The following is an 18,132-nucleotide window of genomic DNA, read 5'->3' as shown; positions in this document are numbered from 1 at the left end:
AACAAATTTCAAGCCCAATTCATAGAAGTTTTTTGTGGTAGGTGTGGTTGGTGAAGTAGGTGAATGGTAGGTTTTGATGAATGGTTAGAATTTGTTTTATATTTAAATAATTTCATGGTTATGATTGATTTATAACATGTATACAGACCCTCATGAATTCAGTTTAATCATCAAGTGAAGCAACAAAGTTTCTTAGTTATAGAGAGTGAAAAATAGGAGATGTGGTTGAGGAGTGTTGTTAAAAAACTAAAATAGTGTTTATTGAGTGTTTGATTTTCAAAATTCTCCAAAGCTTCTATGTTATAATTTCAAGTTTAATAACTGATATTTTATTTTAAGTAAATTGATTTCGTTCATTTTTGTTTTAATGACTTGAACATAATGATTGCTTATTAAAGTTGGGTTTTTATTTGTTTAATTTATTGTTAATGATACTTTTACAAAATTTACTTGTTAATATTGTTGACAATACTTGTATATTAATTAAAATATGGAGCAAGCAATTAATATTAGTGATAATGAATTTCTTGCAGAAATATTTTGTGTTAGATTAATATTTTGTGTATTTATTTTAATATTGAAATTTTAATTTCTTATTTACGTTGATAAAATCTAGAATTCAATATTAGATATAGATTTCTTAAGCCATCATTATAAATTTATATTTTGAATTATATAATTTAAGTTTTATGTTTTATTCAAACTATTTTTTAATATTTGTGATTTTAAATGAAAAAACTTGCAAAAAAAATCTATTGCGAGTTTGTGGGTATATTTGAGAATTGTTAAAATCTACAATGGACATTTTTTTTTTATAAAAAAAATCCATTGCATGTTGTAGGCAGATTTAGTAATTTAAATTTTTTGTGGGTGCATGTTTGGTAATGACAAACTTGCCGGTCGTACCCATTACTATCCCTACTTACAAAATAAAAGGGACTAGAAAATACGAACATAAAAGTTCTCTTATAGTGTCAAGCGACCAACCTTACCTATAGTTAGTTGGAAGAAATGAAAAAACGAGAAGAATTGAAAGAGAGAGGAGAACATTAGCTAAAGGAACATTTTCACGTTTTCATGATCACAATAAGAAATAGTTCAAAGATACGATCACATAAAAATGAAAAAAATAGCATGGACGGCTTTATATAATACAATTATGCTTTTATCTGATCATATGCCGATTTACTCTTATCATATTTTTTTAAAGTTTATTCACAAACGTTCGCAAAGGTAACCAGTTGCTTTCTATTGATGGATTCTAACACTTTTTAGTTTAACTAGTTTAATGAGTTTTGAGATTTTGGTGAAAGCTAAATTAAATGGGCAGACAATTATAACAATATTCCACTGCAAATACGTGGCTGCCCCCTTATTACCTTGGCCATGTAACAGCAAAAATGGTACTTTCATCTCTACGAGTAGTGGCCTCTTAGGAAGTTTAAAATTGGCAACCTGGGTAGTATTATCTATACTCCTAGTCAAAGTTGTTGGTGCGGAATATTATTTTCGGTAGAACTTGATGTAGTTCTCGGTAAGTATATGTTTCAATTTTTTTGCAGTTATCAGAATGCATTATAGAGAAACCCGCTTGTCTCTCGTTTGTATCTACTCCTATTGTCACAGTGGGATATAAAGTCATAATTAAGGGTATGTTTGGGAGTGAGGTGCTAGCTGTTGTGGAGTAAAAGCTACAACTATGGAAGACAAGTTGGGAAAAAAAAAATTGCTAAGCTACCAAAGCCCAGCTACAAGTGTTACCAAACACCTTAGTAGTTGGGCTTTGACAGCCTAGTTACCCTACCACAATCCCAAACGGACTATAAGTTAGATATTAAAAAATAACAGAGTCCTACAATAAAATAGTCTATTACAAATATACATCATGAAGAGAAAGGCAAAGTAAAAATTAAAAAGAAAAAATACATATAGAAACTACTTTGAGAAATACCTCCATGAAAATCCTATTGTGGATGACACTTGCATCTCATGAACCCCCATTTAAACAGCTCTGAAATGCAAATGTCAAGTGAAAATGAACAAAATTATTACAAATAAGCAGTCCATAAGACGAGAATAAAACAATATATTCTGAAAAAAAATTATATAATATCATGAATGAAGAAATTATAAAGACAAAGTGTGTCTTTTTTCGTTACATAGCATTTTGCAGTAAATCTAACAATGAAAAGGCTTCTCTAATACTCTTCATTTCTCTCTACACAAATTCTTTATATTCGCTCTCCTTCATCCTTAATTTCTTGGTTCATGAACAACAAAAAACAGTTATAATACCACCCCAAATGATCAAATTAAACAAAAACTAAGAAGAGTTTACAAGCTTTCCAAATATGATTCTTTCTTTATAAATGCAGAAACAATTATAATACCACATTAATTAACCAAATCATCAAAACAAAGACCAACAAGAGTTTGCATTCGAAAGATGATATCTTTCTTTATCAACTTGAAACAGTTGTAATACCACATTAACAAAATATCTAAATCGTCAAAATAAAAACTAAGAATAGTTTACAAATATTCACAAGATTTTACCTGTTGAAATATTGGTCCATTGAACTGAGGTTCACTATAAGATTTTTCTGCGACCACTATTTTGCAATTGTATAAAACCTTATACGATGCCTTGCAACTGATTTCAAGAGGTCGCAAATAAAAGTGTCATAAATTTCTTGGACAAGAAATTCGCAGTCATTATTACTTTATTATGACTGCTTATCGGCTATGTTGTAAACTGTTATGAAAAATTTGCAACAGCATAAAACAGTGAAATAGTATGAAAGTTTGTTCAACAAATCTAATTATAGTGTTCCTATTGTTGTTTTTTTTTCCTCGTTTTCTATTGATAACATGTATATGGTACCAAAATGAAACAAATCATTGATAGCCAAATATAATCCTTACACTTTATGTAGCATCTTTGAGAAAATATTAATAATGTACTTCTATATTCAATCAATTACAAGTCTATAATTTTTATTTTTCAAAGCCTACAAAAACAATATGTTTCCCAAAAAGGGCAGAGATTTCAGTGCTAATTGCTAAGCACCATAACAACAACACGCTTCTTCCTTGCTCATTCTTTTTAAAGAAGTCCCATCTCTTGCTCTTGAGAATTGTCAAGAACTATAATAAATAAATATTCTATCAACAAAATAAAATGGTATTGAAATCCTAAAAGAAATCTGATAAAGCAACAAGCAGACTTACTTGTAAAGGATTATCTAAATTGCAATATAAACATACCAGTCACTTTGAGAATCACAATGACGATGGTATGCACACAATGCATTTGGAACCTACCAACAGATTCATTATGACATATGTTAGATGATCTTTTTTTTTTGGTTTAACATCATATGATAATGCTACTCTAAACACAAAATACCTCTCACTCATGGATGGCTGCATCTCAGCATCAAAAGCATCAAAATGGTGCAGTAGACATGAATGCAAACTATCATATTTAGTCTCTAATTCACAATATTTGCATTGCAATCACTGTAGTTGGATTGCAGATAGTTTAATTCTTGCTGAACCATCTCCCTACTTCGACTTGATTTTTGTTGTAACACATGTGCTGGAGATGGACCATGACCAAGGTACATACAAATCTGTGACCATCAGGTCCCATCACTTCAGCCAATACTCGCTCTCTTACATCTTCTGTTTGTTCTTTCTTTAGTAATTGAGACAATTGCTCATGAAATTGATTTTACAAGTGGTGTAAGTTTGTTAGAAAATGAAATAATAAAGCATATAAAATATAAGCAATCATTTTATTTGTATTTTCTTGGTCACCTATACTGCCATCATGTTTTGTCCATGTCTCAGTAAAAACACTTATGATTAGTCTTTTTGCCTTGTTTTTTCATCTTTATTAAAATACAAAAAAGAGAGGAAGAGAAAGATGCTTAATAGTGAGATATGCACTCCATCTGACTAAAACAATATTATAGGATGAGGTTTATGTAAAATAAACAACCAGTACCTCAAAATCTAGTTTGTTATAAACACTCACTTCTTCTCTCTTTTTGACAAATAAAATTTGACTGGTCCTAGGAAGTTGTTGTTCATGACTAGTTTTATTCTTTTCTGCATGAACCTACAGTATGACACAAATAATCACCATAACATAGCACACCACATGTCAATAATATGATAGACTAGTATACGTAAGTACTGTATTATTCAAAATTGTAATAAGTCTTTCACTGTAACATATTCTAAGTGCCACTTACACAAGTTCAATCATTATATTATGGCATACCTTGGCTTCCAAAGTGCCCCAATATGCAACAAGTGTTCTCCATTACCGTTAAACTACTCTACATAGAGTGAATTCAAGGCATTCTGCATCTGTCTTACCATTATAACCCTAGTCTTCTCCCGAGATTTGCAGTTCTTCCAAAGTATACTAATATTCTTTAGACAGTGTAGTCCATAGGCTTCTGGAGTATTTGTGTTATCCTATAATATAATATCAACATAATTACAGGGGAAATATGAGCTTAAACAAACATGTCCCAAAAATTAATCTAATACCTTCACTTCTTCCCAAATGTAATCCAACATATCTTTTGGCATATCAGTCCATTCCACATATGTGAGAGGAACTTTAAACCCATTCTGTGCTATTATTCCAAAATGTGATTTGCTTTCAGCAAGCACTGGGGCTCATGACTTGCCATTCAGAATTAAATAGTAAATGCATTATATGTCTTGTTCCCTACTCACTGCTAACAATAGTAGAACCATGAACTTGCCTATTGTGTGTTAGATCATCTGATCTTGCTAAAAGTAGTAAATGTAAATATAACATTTAAATCAACACATACATCTAACATGCTATTGCATTAACTACTCTCAAATAATCACATATTTCGTACCTTCTCCATTTTTATCTGCATGAGCACAGGAAGATGATGATAACCGTTGTTGTGATTCTACCTGCTGCTTAAGTAAACTATCCATAGATGTACCTCTCACTTCTTTTGGTGCTATAATTAACCACACTCAAGTAATGACGTTTTCATTTTGTCTTGCGTCTCTTATTTACTTTGTCACATAAACTACTTTGACAAAATCATTACATCATTTTATCTTATTACACATGATTTTGACAAATTTTTAAACCTGAGCATGTATGATGCAGTGGACATTGAAAGGCAATCGCACACCAAAAATAACTAAGATACAATAGAACTTTTAAAATATTAAGCCAAAATTGAATCTTACGTCACTGATCTGGCTGAAGCAGGGCTGAAATTGAATCCGAAGCCTTATAATCGGAGAGAGATCGGTTGGTTCCTTGTATGTTTCTGTTAAAAAGCTTCACAAAGTGACCTATACACACAGACATACATGAAAAAAGTAAGAAATTGAAATCGAATTTGAATGTGAGAGAGTATGAAATTGAATTGAAGCTATTTTCAATTATGAAAAGTTTGACTCACACTTTATGCGAGGATGATGCATGGGGGAGTGAGAGATCGAACTATCTAGGAATTAATTGAGCAGGATGAGTAGAGAAGACTGAGAGATCAATGGATTTAGGGTTTCAAATGAGCAGAATTAGTGGACGAGAGAGAGAGAGAGCGAGAACGAGGGAATTTTGTTTATGAATTTTAAAAGAATCAAAATGTACGTGTAGTTTTATTCTTTGAATTTTAAAATGATTTAAGATGCAAATTTAATTTTTTTTTTAAGAAGCAATTTTACTTTATGACCGTTCCTGTTGCAACTGTGATTTAAAAAATGTCACAAAAGCAGTTTCTAATGAATTTGATTTGGATGATAATTCTTGAGAAATGAGAATGGTTTATGCGGTCAAGCATTCAACTTTGTTTTTTTTAATACTGTGATATTTACAATTAGATATATATAATTAAGATTTATATTATTATATTAAATTTTATAAAATACATATCTAAATAAAGAACTCTCATAGATAAAAGATATTTTTACTCTACTCATATTACGCAGATGAGAAAGACTTATAAAATATTGTGGGAGCTTGAATCGCTGTCCTCGCAAGCGCGGGGGCATTGAACTCTGTTTTATACGCGAAGATTCTGTAACAAACCATAACGAATTCTTGTCGTGTCATCATAGAAAATATCACTTAAACCCAAATATTAAGTGCTATTGTTACATAGACCAGATGGATATGACTTAATTACATATAGATCCAAAAATAACTACAAAAGTCTCGGGGTTTTGGCTTTGTTTCTAATACTGAGATAGACCTGAGAGTTTTTTCTTATTTTGGAATTAGCCCCCAAACTCTTCAGATATTACATACTCCCCTTAATCAGAGTTTTTATTTTTTCATTTTTTAACAAACCTAAACAGTCCGAGAAAAATTTATTGAAATAAAAATGAAGGATTACAACAAAACGGAGAGCGCAATAAATCTAATCCTAAAGCAAGCTAGGGGGTTCATTAAAATAAATAAACAATTAAAGAGGACCATTATTTATTTTAGCAATTTTTCAGTTATACACAGCAAAAGGCATTTGCTTTTCTTTCCAATGGGATGATACCCATTTAGGCAGAAGTAATTCATTGTTTCTAAGGTTATGGGATATTTAAAAAGTTTAGGATTTTCACAATTATAATTTTGAATGGTCACACAGCCAATGCATCGTCAGACGGATAGAGTATCAATAAAAATTAATAAATTATATTGATTTACTTGGTATTCAAGGTGTGGGGTACCGTACCCTGAGTTATTTTAGTCACTTTTTTGTTTTTCTCTTATATTTTTTTATTTCTAAAGAAATGATAAAATTATAAATGATCATCGTATGACTCAAAGTTTGGTAATCTGTAGAGCTAGTGATTTGGGCCAGTTCGACTTTTTTGAGGCCTTTGGCTAAATATATGTATAAGTTTTATTAAAAATGTTATTCATTAAGAATAATTTTTTACTTTTTAAGATGTAAAATTATTAATAAATTTTTTATATTATAATTTTACTAATATATATTTCTCAGTAGATAATATAGACAATTGATTAAATCATTGTTTCTTTTAGCAAAAAGTAACCACTTATGAACAAATAAATTCTAGAAAATTAAAAACAATAACCTATGAATACAATAATATTTTTTTTAAGAAAGATAATAGAACTAAATAACAAAATAATTAAGAGTAGAGTAGGAAGATAAAATTTGAAATTTTGAGATGAAATCACAATTTGACTTTGATGGTTTGAAGCATTGAATAGTGAAAAATGATTACGGAAAATAGATTAAAAAAAGATTGGGACTATTGGCACCCCTCCAAATACCTCTTAAAACCCCTTTAATTATTTTATAATTTTAAACTTTATTAAAATTACATGATAGGACAATTCTAATTAAAATTCTACTCAAAATTCAAATAATTTTTTTCCTTAAAAAAATCTAACATTATAGAAATTTAAAAAGTTGTTTTTTTCCTCTAATTTTTGGGTGAAGAATTTACCATTGGTGATTGCAATGGAGAGAAGAAAATCGGTTGTTTTTTTTCTTTTGAATGGAAGAAATTCTATTGTTGAAATGGGGTTTAATAATAAAAATAAAAAAAAAATTAGAGAATGAGGTTTGCACTAATAAGTTTTAATTAAGGGTATTTTTGTCATTGATGGAGGTGTTAAAAGAATTTTATAATTTTTAAAATATTTTAATAGGGTTAATTAACAAAAGGGGTGTTTATAGATATTTAGAAGGGTGCCAATAGTCACACTCTTAAAAAAAACCTTAATAACAAATTTAAGTTTCCCTCTTTCTCTCTCTCTCTCTTTTTTTAATAGAGATTTGAAAATAAATATATTTAACTTTTTATAGAGATTAAAACTATTAACTATAAAGAGGCTTTGTAGTAGGGATGGCAATTGGGCAGATATGGGTTGGATCTACTCTGCTCCAGATCCAGATTTATAATAAAAATCAAAATTCATATATGCTCCAAATCTGTCATGAATCTATATTTTTCGCTACATATCCAGATCCAAAAAAGAAATAAATATCTATATCTGCTCCAAATCTGAAAAAAAAAAAAATCCAAATCTACTCTAAATCCGTCATGAATTCTAAAACTCAGCAATAAAAAAGTAATAATTTTTTGAAATTAAATTGAAGGCTAAAATATATTGATAATAAATAAATTATATAATTTTTCTCAAAAATATACTAAATATTGTATCTTATACTTTTACACCAAAACAACAAATAAGAAAGATAATAAAATATCCTTCAAAAGTAATTGCAAGAGTAAGATCAATCTAATATTTTATTATCTCCTTCATCGTTCTAATATGGGAAATTTACCAAATTAGCCATTAAAATTTTGTATTTTTCAACTTTGGCCACCCAAACTTTTTTCAATCAAAATTAGCCAAACAACAAACTTTTGGACCACAATACCCTTGCAATCTCACCCAATGCTCACCAAAGCTTGAACTCACCCACGCTTCTCACCAAACGGAAGCACCATAGAGAGCCAAATCAGAGACCATCATCGGCGGCAATCTCACCGGAATTCCGTTCAACAACACTAATTCCACCAAAATCATGTCTAATAGCAATCAAGATCTCCAAGATAATAGTTGAAGTTCAAAAACCCTAGGTTAGCAATTTCAAACACATGCTTTATATTGTTCTTGTGTTGTGTTGTGGTTGTGTGTTGTTGCGATGGTGTTTGTGGTGGTTGGTGGTCTATTGTCGGACTGTGTTGGAGGCAATACGTTGCAATGGTTGTTGACCAATTCGTGAAAATTCAAAATTTATGTGCGACAGGCTCCCATCGCACAAAATTTTGTGCGACTGTCTTTCTGTCGCACAAAAAATTTGATTACACAATCTGAAATTTTGTGCAACAGGTTCCCGTCGCACTAAATTTTGTGCAATAAGTTCCCGTCGCACCACATTTTGTGCAACAGATGCTGGGCGGCGATCATTGGATAGTAGCTTGAGTCGACCTTCGCAAGAAAAATGTGTGAATTTATGACTCGTTGGTGGCAGTTCGTGATGATAAAACGTACAAGGATAAGTTTAAGCCACTTGAAGTCATCTTCCCTCGATGGTTAGAAGATGTCGGATTTTACAACGTCCGACATGACTTGCGGAATGCCGACCCTTGGAATGTCAAAATATGTAAGGGTGTGCCGCAACAAGAGCCTGGTAGTGGCGATTGCGGCATTTTTATGTTGATGATCACGATGTATTTAATGTTTGGGCTCAGACTTAATTTTACTAGTGGCCACGGGCAATACTTTAGGAAGAAAATTGTTGTAGACATATTTAATGGTGATATCGGCCTTTAGGATATTGTGGCGCCGATATATATTGATGAAATTGGATTTTAGACGATTGTATTTATAATTATTATTGGTGTCTACAAAACTTTTTTTTTTACATATAATTGAAATAAAAAATTTGCAATATAATATAAATTAAATAGGTTGTTATATATGATGGTGCAATAAATAAAAATCAGTTCTCAAAATACATAACAATTTAAAACGATACAATTAGGTTCGTGTCGACGCAATGAGATTCTTGCACTTTTTCCGGTTATGACCCACTTCGTTGCACCGGCCACATCTTATAGTTCTCCTGTCAACATCCTCACCAACAGAGGGTATTCTGAGCTCTGGACGACGGTCGGACGGTGGTGCTTCTATTGGTAGGTTAGCTTTCATTGCTCGAATTTCCTCAGGAACCTCCCAATCTGCCATGCGCCAACGGGCTCTACTGGTTGTGCATAAGCCATCACTAATGATTCCTTAGTGTAAAATTTGGAACAAAGACTTATGTAATCCACGTGCACGGTTATGCAAGCAGCAATTGCATGTGCACAAACAAGCTGATCAAGTTGGAACACTTTACAGGAGCAAGTCTTCTCACGTATGTCAACTATCCCTTCTTTAATACCACTGCCCAAAATATGAAATTGATACTGAGCCACAGGATGAACGATCATTCTTTCAGCTGGCGTATCACCAATTACTCCATGTAATTTTGTCATAAACCATTCCCAAGTATCATTGTTTTCCGAATCCATAACCCCAATGGCTAACGGATACAATTGGTTGTTTCCATCCAGGCATGTCGCAACAAACATAGTTCCACGGTATAACCCCTTTAGATGAATACCATCCACAGCAATCACTGGCCTCATGCACTGCATGAAACCATGGATAGAAGAGCCAATAGCTACAAAATAGTATAAGAAATTGTCATTTCTATCTCGCCTCAGGTGAGTAACTGTACCTTTATTTGCTTTGGTCAAAACATGAGAGTATTTAGGAAGTACGTTATATGACTCTGCATGGTTGCCTCTAACTATTTCAAGGCCAACTTCTTTGGCCCGATATGCTTGCTGATATGTTAATTGGACACCATATTCCTGCTGGATGTCTGCTCTGATGTCATTTGGAGTATATATTCATTTTTTTTGGATGAACTTGTTCGCAATAATATGACCAACAACCCAACTCCTTACTTGACGAACACCACCAGCCAATATCTCATTACAACAAGTGTGTACGTTGTCAACTATTCTCACTAATCACGGAACATTCTGCTCATTCGAAACTCTTGTTGCTCGAATACACCATTTACATAATTCCGAAGAACATTGGGCCTCGAAACGTGTTGTTGTGGACCGTGTGATCCTGAAATCAAATTTACCCCTCAAGGCAACTTTACGCAGTTGTAGTATTAACTCATTCTTAGCAACAAACAACTTACCCACACTAATATTATCATAATTATAATTTCTGACCAAGTTAGGAGCAGCTAAGTTTAAAGGTAAAACTTGAGCAAGACTTACGAGGTGGTTAACTGTTGTTCTCCTTCTCGAACGGGGCACTAAAGGAATAAGTTGGCTGGCAATGTTATTAATAGGAATACTATTTTAATCCTCATCGTCAACATTAGTAGGAATATGAGAAGGACCAACACCCCCATCACAAACTGAACTATTAAAATGGTTGTCTATTCTATTATTATATGGTTCCATACAAACATTATCTACTGCTATGTTGCCGATGTCATCAATAGGATCATCATTACTGCGAAATTCATTATTGTAGAATGGAGAGTACCGTTGCTCTAATGACAGTGTCTGTGGTAATGCCTCTGCTTCAACATCCGCTAGGGTAATGCCATTGTCATTAATAGTGTCATTGTAGTCGTGGAGTAGAGAGTAACGTTGTTGTAAAGACAGTGTCTGTGGTAATACCTCTTCTTCACTATCAGGGACAGAGACATTTGCTCTAAAAGAAGTTTCAGTTTCTACAGGTGGCTCAAGATCTTGGTAATCAAATCGAGGAGATGTGGTCACAAATATAGGAATGCATCCGTAATTTACCACATTAGAGGCCATATGTAACACAACTTTGACTATTTCATCGTTAAATATATCCAGAGGCAGTGAACATGTACGATACATTGTATTACTAGACCTCAAAGTTGTCTTCATGGTGATATTATATTCATTACGATTTATCTGTAACACATCATAAACTCTTGCCAGAAACTGATCAAATGTACAGTCTTTCCGAATTAGAAAAGCTGTATTATTGTCATTCACGTACTCCATACGCCCATCTGCCAACGTCTCCCACCAACTGTCGTAACACAGTTGAAGCACAACTGAATCCATTAAATCTGAAAAATATACAAAAAATATAACAAATGTGGTTACACATTGTGGGTTTGATTTGTTTCATTGCAAGCTTTGAAACGATATATTATACTCAAAAAATGGATTTATTTAGCTGTAATTATGACCTCTAGAAAATAACCTAAATTTTGTGTAATATGATTTTTTTTTACGACAGCATCTGTTGCACAAAATTTGGTGCGACGGGAACCTGTCGCACAAAATTTCAGATTGTGTAATCAAATTTTTTGTGCGACAAAAAGGCAATCGCACAAAATTTGGTGCGACGGGAACCTGTCGCACAAAATTTCAGATTGTGTAATCTAATTTTTTGTGTGACTGAAAAGCAGTCGCACAAAATTTGGTGCGACAGGAACATGTCGTACAAAATTTCAGATTGTGTAATATGAATTTTGTGCGACGAGAACCTGTCGCACATAAATTTTGAATTTTCACGAATTGGTCAACAACCATTGCAACGTATTGCCTCAAACACAGTCCGACAATAGACCACCAACCACCACAAACACCATCACAGCAACACATAACCACAACACAACACAAGAACAATATAAAGCATGTGTTTGAAATTGCTAACCTAGGGTTTTTGAACTTCAACTGTTATCTTGAAGATCTTGATTGCTATTAGACGTGATTTTGGTGGAATTAGTGTTGTTGAACGGAATTCCGGTGAGATTGCCGCCGATGATGGTCTCCGATTTGGCTCTCTATGGTGCTTCCGTTTGGTGAGAAGTGTGGGTGAGTTCAAGCTTTGGTGAGCTTTGGGTGAGATTGCAAGGGTATTGTGGTCCAAAAGTTTGTTGTTTGGCTAATTTTGATTGAAAAAAGTTTGGGTGGCCAAAGTGGAAAAATGCAAAATTTTAATGGCTAATTTAGTAAATTTCCCTTCTAATATCCATGGCACACCCACCCTCATTCCTACAACATTAAGTAATAACATATAAATTAAATATGATTTATATTCAATGCTTTATTATTTTTATTATGACCATATTTGACTAAATATATGAATAACTATATTCCATAAAAATTATTTGGCCAATATAATAAAATAAATTGCCAGGCTTTATTACTTGGCTTGCAATTTGAATATTGCATATACATACTTTGGGACCGGTTAACCTTTAAATTTACAAAACTAACATTTAAGTTTTAAGAATTTAAATGCATGGTAACTACTACTAATATGCTATGAATAAAATTTATTATCATCATAATTACACAATTGTTAAGAAATTTTAAAATAAAATTAAATTAAAAGATAGTTGGATATGGATATGGATTTAGATATTAAGATAAATCCAGACCTGTTCCAAATCCGTTTTAGATCAGCACATCAATATCCAAATCCGATCCGATTGAATTTGGATCACATGGATCTTGGGTCAGATCCAATCCATTGCCATTTGTTTAGGAAAAGGAAGTTATAAAGCAATAATAAATAAAAAAAATCTATCTATCTATATATATATATAAAGTTGGGACTTGAAGAGGTGATATGGCATCACCATTTCTCTTCATCTCGTATTCTCTATTATCTAATAAATTGGTTGAAATTAAAAAAATAATTACATTACAAAATATTAAAATAGAAAATAATTATTAGATTATAAATGATTACATGTCTTTTTCTCTTTCTATTTAAATTCAACAATATGTAACCATTAATAATAATTAATTATAAGTCTTCAAACATTAATTTATTTTATTATGCCAACAATTAAACTTTAGTGGCTTAAAATAGATCAATTAATTAGTATTAATATATGAAGGAATGTTCTTTCATCTTCCCTCAACAATGTCATTAGAGCCTAATTTTAATGTCATAATCCTATATTTAATTATTCAATTTTTTGTTTAGTGCATTTTGGCTTCTTCAAACTCCATAAACATTAAATATTTAAGATTTGTGGCATCATTATTTCTTATCTTTTTATATTCTCTACTATCTAATATATTGGTTGAGATTAAAAAATAATTACATTACAAAATATTAAAAAAATATATATATATATATAAAGTTGGGACTAGAGGAGGTAATGTGGCATCACTATTTCTCATCTTCTTGTATTCTCTATTATCTAATAAATTGGTTGATATTAAAAAAACAATTACATTACAAAATATTAAAAATAAAAAATAATTATTAGATTATAAAAGATTATATGTCTCTTCCTCTTTCTATTTAAATTCAATAATATGTAACCATTAATAATAATTAATTACAAGTCTTCAAACTTTAATTTATTTTATTATGCCAACAATTAAACTTTAGTGGCTTAAATATATCAATTAATTAATATAGGAAGGAATGTTCTTTTATCTTCCCTCAATAATGTCATTAGGGTCTAATTTTAATGCTATAATCTCATATTTAATTATGTAACCTTTTGTTTAGTGCCTTTTGGCTTCTTCAAACTCTATAAATATTAAGTAGTTAAGATTTGTGGCATTATTATTTCTCATCTTTTTATATTCTCTATAATCTAATATATTGGTTGAGATTAGAAAATAATTACATTACAAAATATTAAAAATAGAAAATAATTAGTAGATTATAAAAGATTACATGTCTCTTCTTCTTTCTATTTAAATTCAACAATATGTAACCATTAATAATAAATTAATTATAGTTTTGAAACATTCATTTATTTTACTAAGCCAACAACTAAACTTTAGTGGTTTAAAATACATCAACTAATTAATATAGGAAGGAATGTTATTTCATCTTCCCTCACCAATACCACTAGGACCTAATTTCAATGTCATAATTTCATATTTAATTATGTAACCTTTTATTTAGTGTCTTTTGACTTCTTCAAACTATATAAATATTAAGTATTTAAGATTTGTTATGTTTTGATTTTTTTTATTATTTAACCAACATCCTCTTTAGAAATATTCTTGTGTTTTTATTTTTTGACTTATTTAAATTTTTTGTATTGTGTGCTTCATAGAGTATTCTTTTCTTCACGAGTTAAACAATGATAAAGATAGTTGGATGATAAGGGTTAGGTTTTATAAAATGTGGGAGTCTGTTAATACCAAGAAGAATGGAGAGTTGATTAGTGTGAACATAATTTTTATTGATGAAAAAGTTGTTTACACTTAACTATACACATTAATATATATTTTTAAAGTTAACAAAAAAATAATTAACTTTCATAAATAACATTAGTTTTATAAGGCTGCGTCATCTTTAAAAAAAATCAATTCATATTTTTTATTAGTTTTATCAAGTGTAAAATAATAAAAAAATAATACTAAATTCTTTTTTTAAAGCCGCACGAAATACGGTTATATTTCCTAGTATATATATAAAGTTGAGACTTGAGGAGGTGATGTGTCATCACCATTTCTCATCATCTCATATTCTCTATTATCTAATAAATTGGTTGAAATTAAAAAATAATTACATTACAAAATATTAAAATAAAAAATAATTATTAGATTATAAATGATTACATGTCTTTTCTTCTTTCTATTTAAATTCAACAATATGTAATCATTAATAATAATTAATTATAAGTCTTGAACCATTCATTTATTTTATTATGCCAACAATTAAATTTTAGTGGCTTAAAATACATCAATTAATTAATATTAGTATATGAAGGAAGGTTCCTTCATCTTCCCTCAACAATGTCATTACCACCTAATTTTAATGTCATAATCCCATATTTAATTATTCAATCTTTTGTTTAGTGCATTTTAGCTTCTTCAAACTCCATAAACATTAAATATTTAAGATTTGTGGTATCATTATTTCTCATCTTTTTATATTCTCTATTATCTAATACATTGGTTGAGATTAAAAAATAATTACATTACAAAATATTAAAAATCTATATCTATCTATCTATATATATATATATATATATATATATATATATATATATATATATATATATATATATATATATATATGTATATATAAAGCTGGGACTTGAGGAGATGATGTGGCATTACCATTTCTCATCTTCTTGTATTCTCTATTATTTAATAAATTAGTTGATATTAAAAAAATAATTACATTACAAAATATTAAAAATAAAAAATAATTATTAGATTATAAAAGATTATATGTCTCTTCCTCTTTCCATTTAAATTCAATAATATGTAACCATTAATAATAATTAATTATAAGTCTTCAAACATTAATTTATTTTATTATGCCAACAATTAAACTTTAGTGGCTTAAATATATCAATTAATTAATATAGGAAGGAATGTCTCTTCATCTTCCATCAATAATGTCATTAGGGTCTAATTTTAATGCTATAATCTCATATTTAATTATGCAACCTTTTGTTTAGTGCCTTTTGGCTTCTTCAAACTCTATAAATATTAAGTAGTTAAGATTTGTGGCATTATTATTTCTCATCTTTTTATATTCTCTATAATCTAATATATTGGTTGAGATTAAAAAATAATTACATTACAAAATATTAAAAATAGAAAATAATTAGTAGATTATAAAAGATTACATGTCTCTTCTTCTTTCTATTTAAATTCAACAATATGTAACCATTAATAATAAATTAATTATAGTTTTGAAACATTCATTTATTTTATTAAGCCAACAACTAAACTTTAGTGGTTTAAAATACATCAACTAATTAATATAGGAAGGAAGGTTCTTTCATCTTCCCTCACCAATACCACTAGGACCTAATTTTAATGTCATAATTTCATATTTAATTATGCAACTTTTTATTTAGTGTCTTTCGGCTTCTTCAAACTATATAAATATTAAGTATTTAAGATTTGTTATGTTTGGGGTTTTTTTTTTATTATTTAACCAACATCCTCTTTAGAAATGTTCTTGTGTTTTTATTTTTTGACTTATTTAAATTTTTTGTATTGTGTGCTTCATGGAGTATTCTTTTCTTCATGAGTTAAACAATGATAAAGATAGTTGGATGATAAGGGTTAGGCTTTGTAAAATGTAGGAGTCTGTTAATACTACGAAGAATGGAGAGTTGATTAGTGTGAACATAATTTTTATTGATGAAAAGGTTGTGTACACTTAACTATACACATTAATATATATTTTTAAAGTTAACAAAAAAATAATTAACTTTCATAAATAACATTAGTTTTATAAGGCTGCGTCATCTTTAAAAAAAATTAATTTATATTTTTTATCAATTTTATCAAGTGTAAAGTAATAAAAAAATAATACTAATTTTTTTTTAAAGCTGCACGAAGTGCGGTTCTATTTCCTAATTAATACATAATCTAGGATTTTATATTTTTATAGATATATAATGACGAATTTTAACATAAAATGGAACCTTAATAGATAGTGGGGCCCTATACCTGAGTTGCCGCTCCTGCCAAAATGCCAGTCAATTCAACAGATATATATATTGCTTGCTTAGGCAAAACAACTAGACTTTAAATTATAAGTAGGGCTGAGCGTGAGCAATTATCAACCCCATCAACTTGTTTTTACATAAATTCGGCATGAAGAACCTTTCCCACAGCCGTCATTTTGCTTGTTCTGTTCATTGCTTCCGGCAATGAGATTACGGCAGAGGCTAACGCTATTGTTTCTTCGTCATTGCTTTCGCCCGTCATGTGCACGGCAGAGTTGTACGAGGGCGAAGGGTTCATGGAAGCTGAATGCAACGATCGTTGTTTGAAGAAATATGGTCATGGCCAATGGTCTCATGGTGTTTGCTTAAAAAAAAGGGGACAACCTACTATTTGTCTCTGTCGCTACCCTTGTTAATTCCAAAGGACAACATAAATTGTTACAGTTTCAATAAGATGATGATGTAATAAAGTCATGGCACATTTTTTAAATTTTATTTCTCTTATAATTAATCATAGCGATGCTAGTTTTAAAATAAACATATACATGACAAAACTAAAGCAATATACTAGTTTCAGAATAAACACGAAATTAATAGTTATAATTTGTTTAACATAGGTTCCAATCAACTTAGTTGAACGCTAAATCCTTATTAATCAATAAAAACATATCATATAGTCTAGCTCATGTGATAATCGTGCAACAAAAGCTTAACATGTTAGTTTGTCCAGAAGTGTTTGTGTCATTAGCCATATTTTTCTAAGGGTTTTTTGAACGTCTTTCATATATTTTCAAAACTACTTATGCTTTCCACATGAGGGCCTTTTTGCACAAAAATTCTTTTACGAAAATGCCCTTCTTTAGAAAAGTGCTTCTACACAAAGTTTTGAGTAATCATCCTATAACAAGAACCAGTTCAATCTGAAAATTCGGTACAATGGTTACGCAAAATGGAACATTATGGTAAAAGAAAAGAAATAAAAAATAAAACGTAACGAATAATCTTCGACTGACAGATGCTTCTTCGATGAGAATTTCAATAACAAACATTTAATAACAGAATAATAAATTACTATAGAAGTGCTTATGAAGTATATTAGTTACGGCCAAACGCT

At 30.2% G+C, this 18,132-nt stretch overlaps 1 long non-coding RNA gene across 4 annotated transcripts; it reads right to left on the bottom strand.

Moving 5' to 3' along the window:
• Positions 1-1,811: 1,811 nt before the first annotated feature.
• Positions 1,812-5,775, bottom strand: LOC112498964 (uncharacterized). 4 transcript variants are annotated; one of them, XR_008054188.1, is made up of 5 exons: positions 5,478-5,768; positions 3,410-5,367; positions 3,268-3,320; positions 2,557-2,653; positions 1,812-2,011 (listed from the first exon to the last, which is right to left on the bottom strand). It is a non-coding gene; the product is annotated as an uncharacterized LOC112498964 (long non-coding RNA). The 4 variants fall into 4 exon arrangements; XR_003066365.2 differs by having other exon boundaries at positions 2,557-3,320; positions 5,478-5,775; XR_008054187.1 differs by lacking the exon at positions 1,812-2,011 and having other exon boundaries at positions 2,069-3,147; positions 5,478-5,764.
• Between the last annotated feature and the right edge of the window lie 12,357 nt (positions 5,776-18,132).

This window comes from Citrus sinensis, chromosome 4 (genome assembly GCF_022201045.2).
Source record: "Citrus sinensis cultivar Valencia sweet orange chromosome 4, DVS_A1.0, whole genome shotgun sequence".
Taxonomy (NCBI): Eukaryota; Viridiplantae; Streptophyta; class Magnoliopsida; order Sapindales; family Rutaceae; genus Citrus; species Citrus sinensis.
Note: the sequence above shows the minus strand (reverse complement) of the source record. Positions and strands in the feature narration are given on the sequence as shown.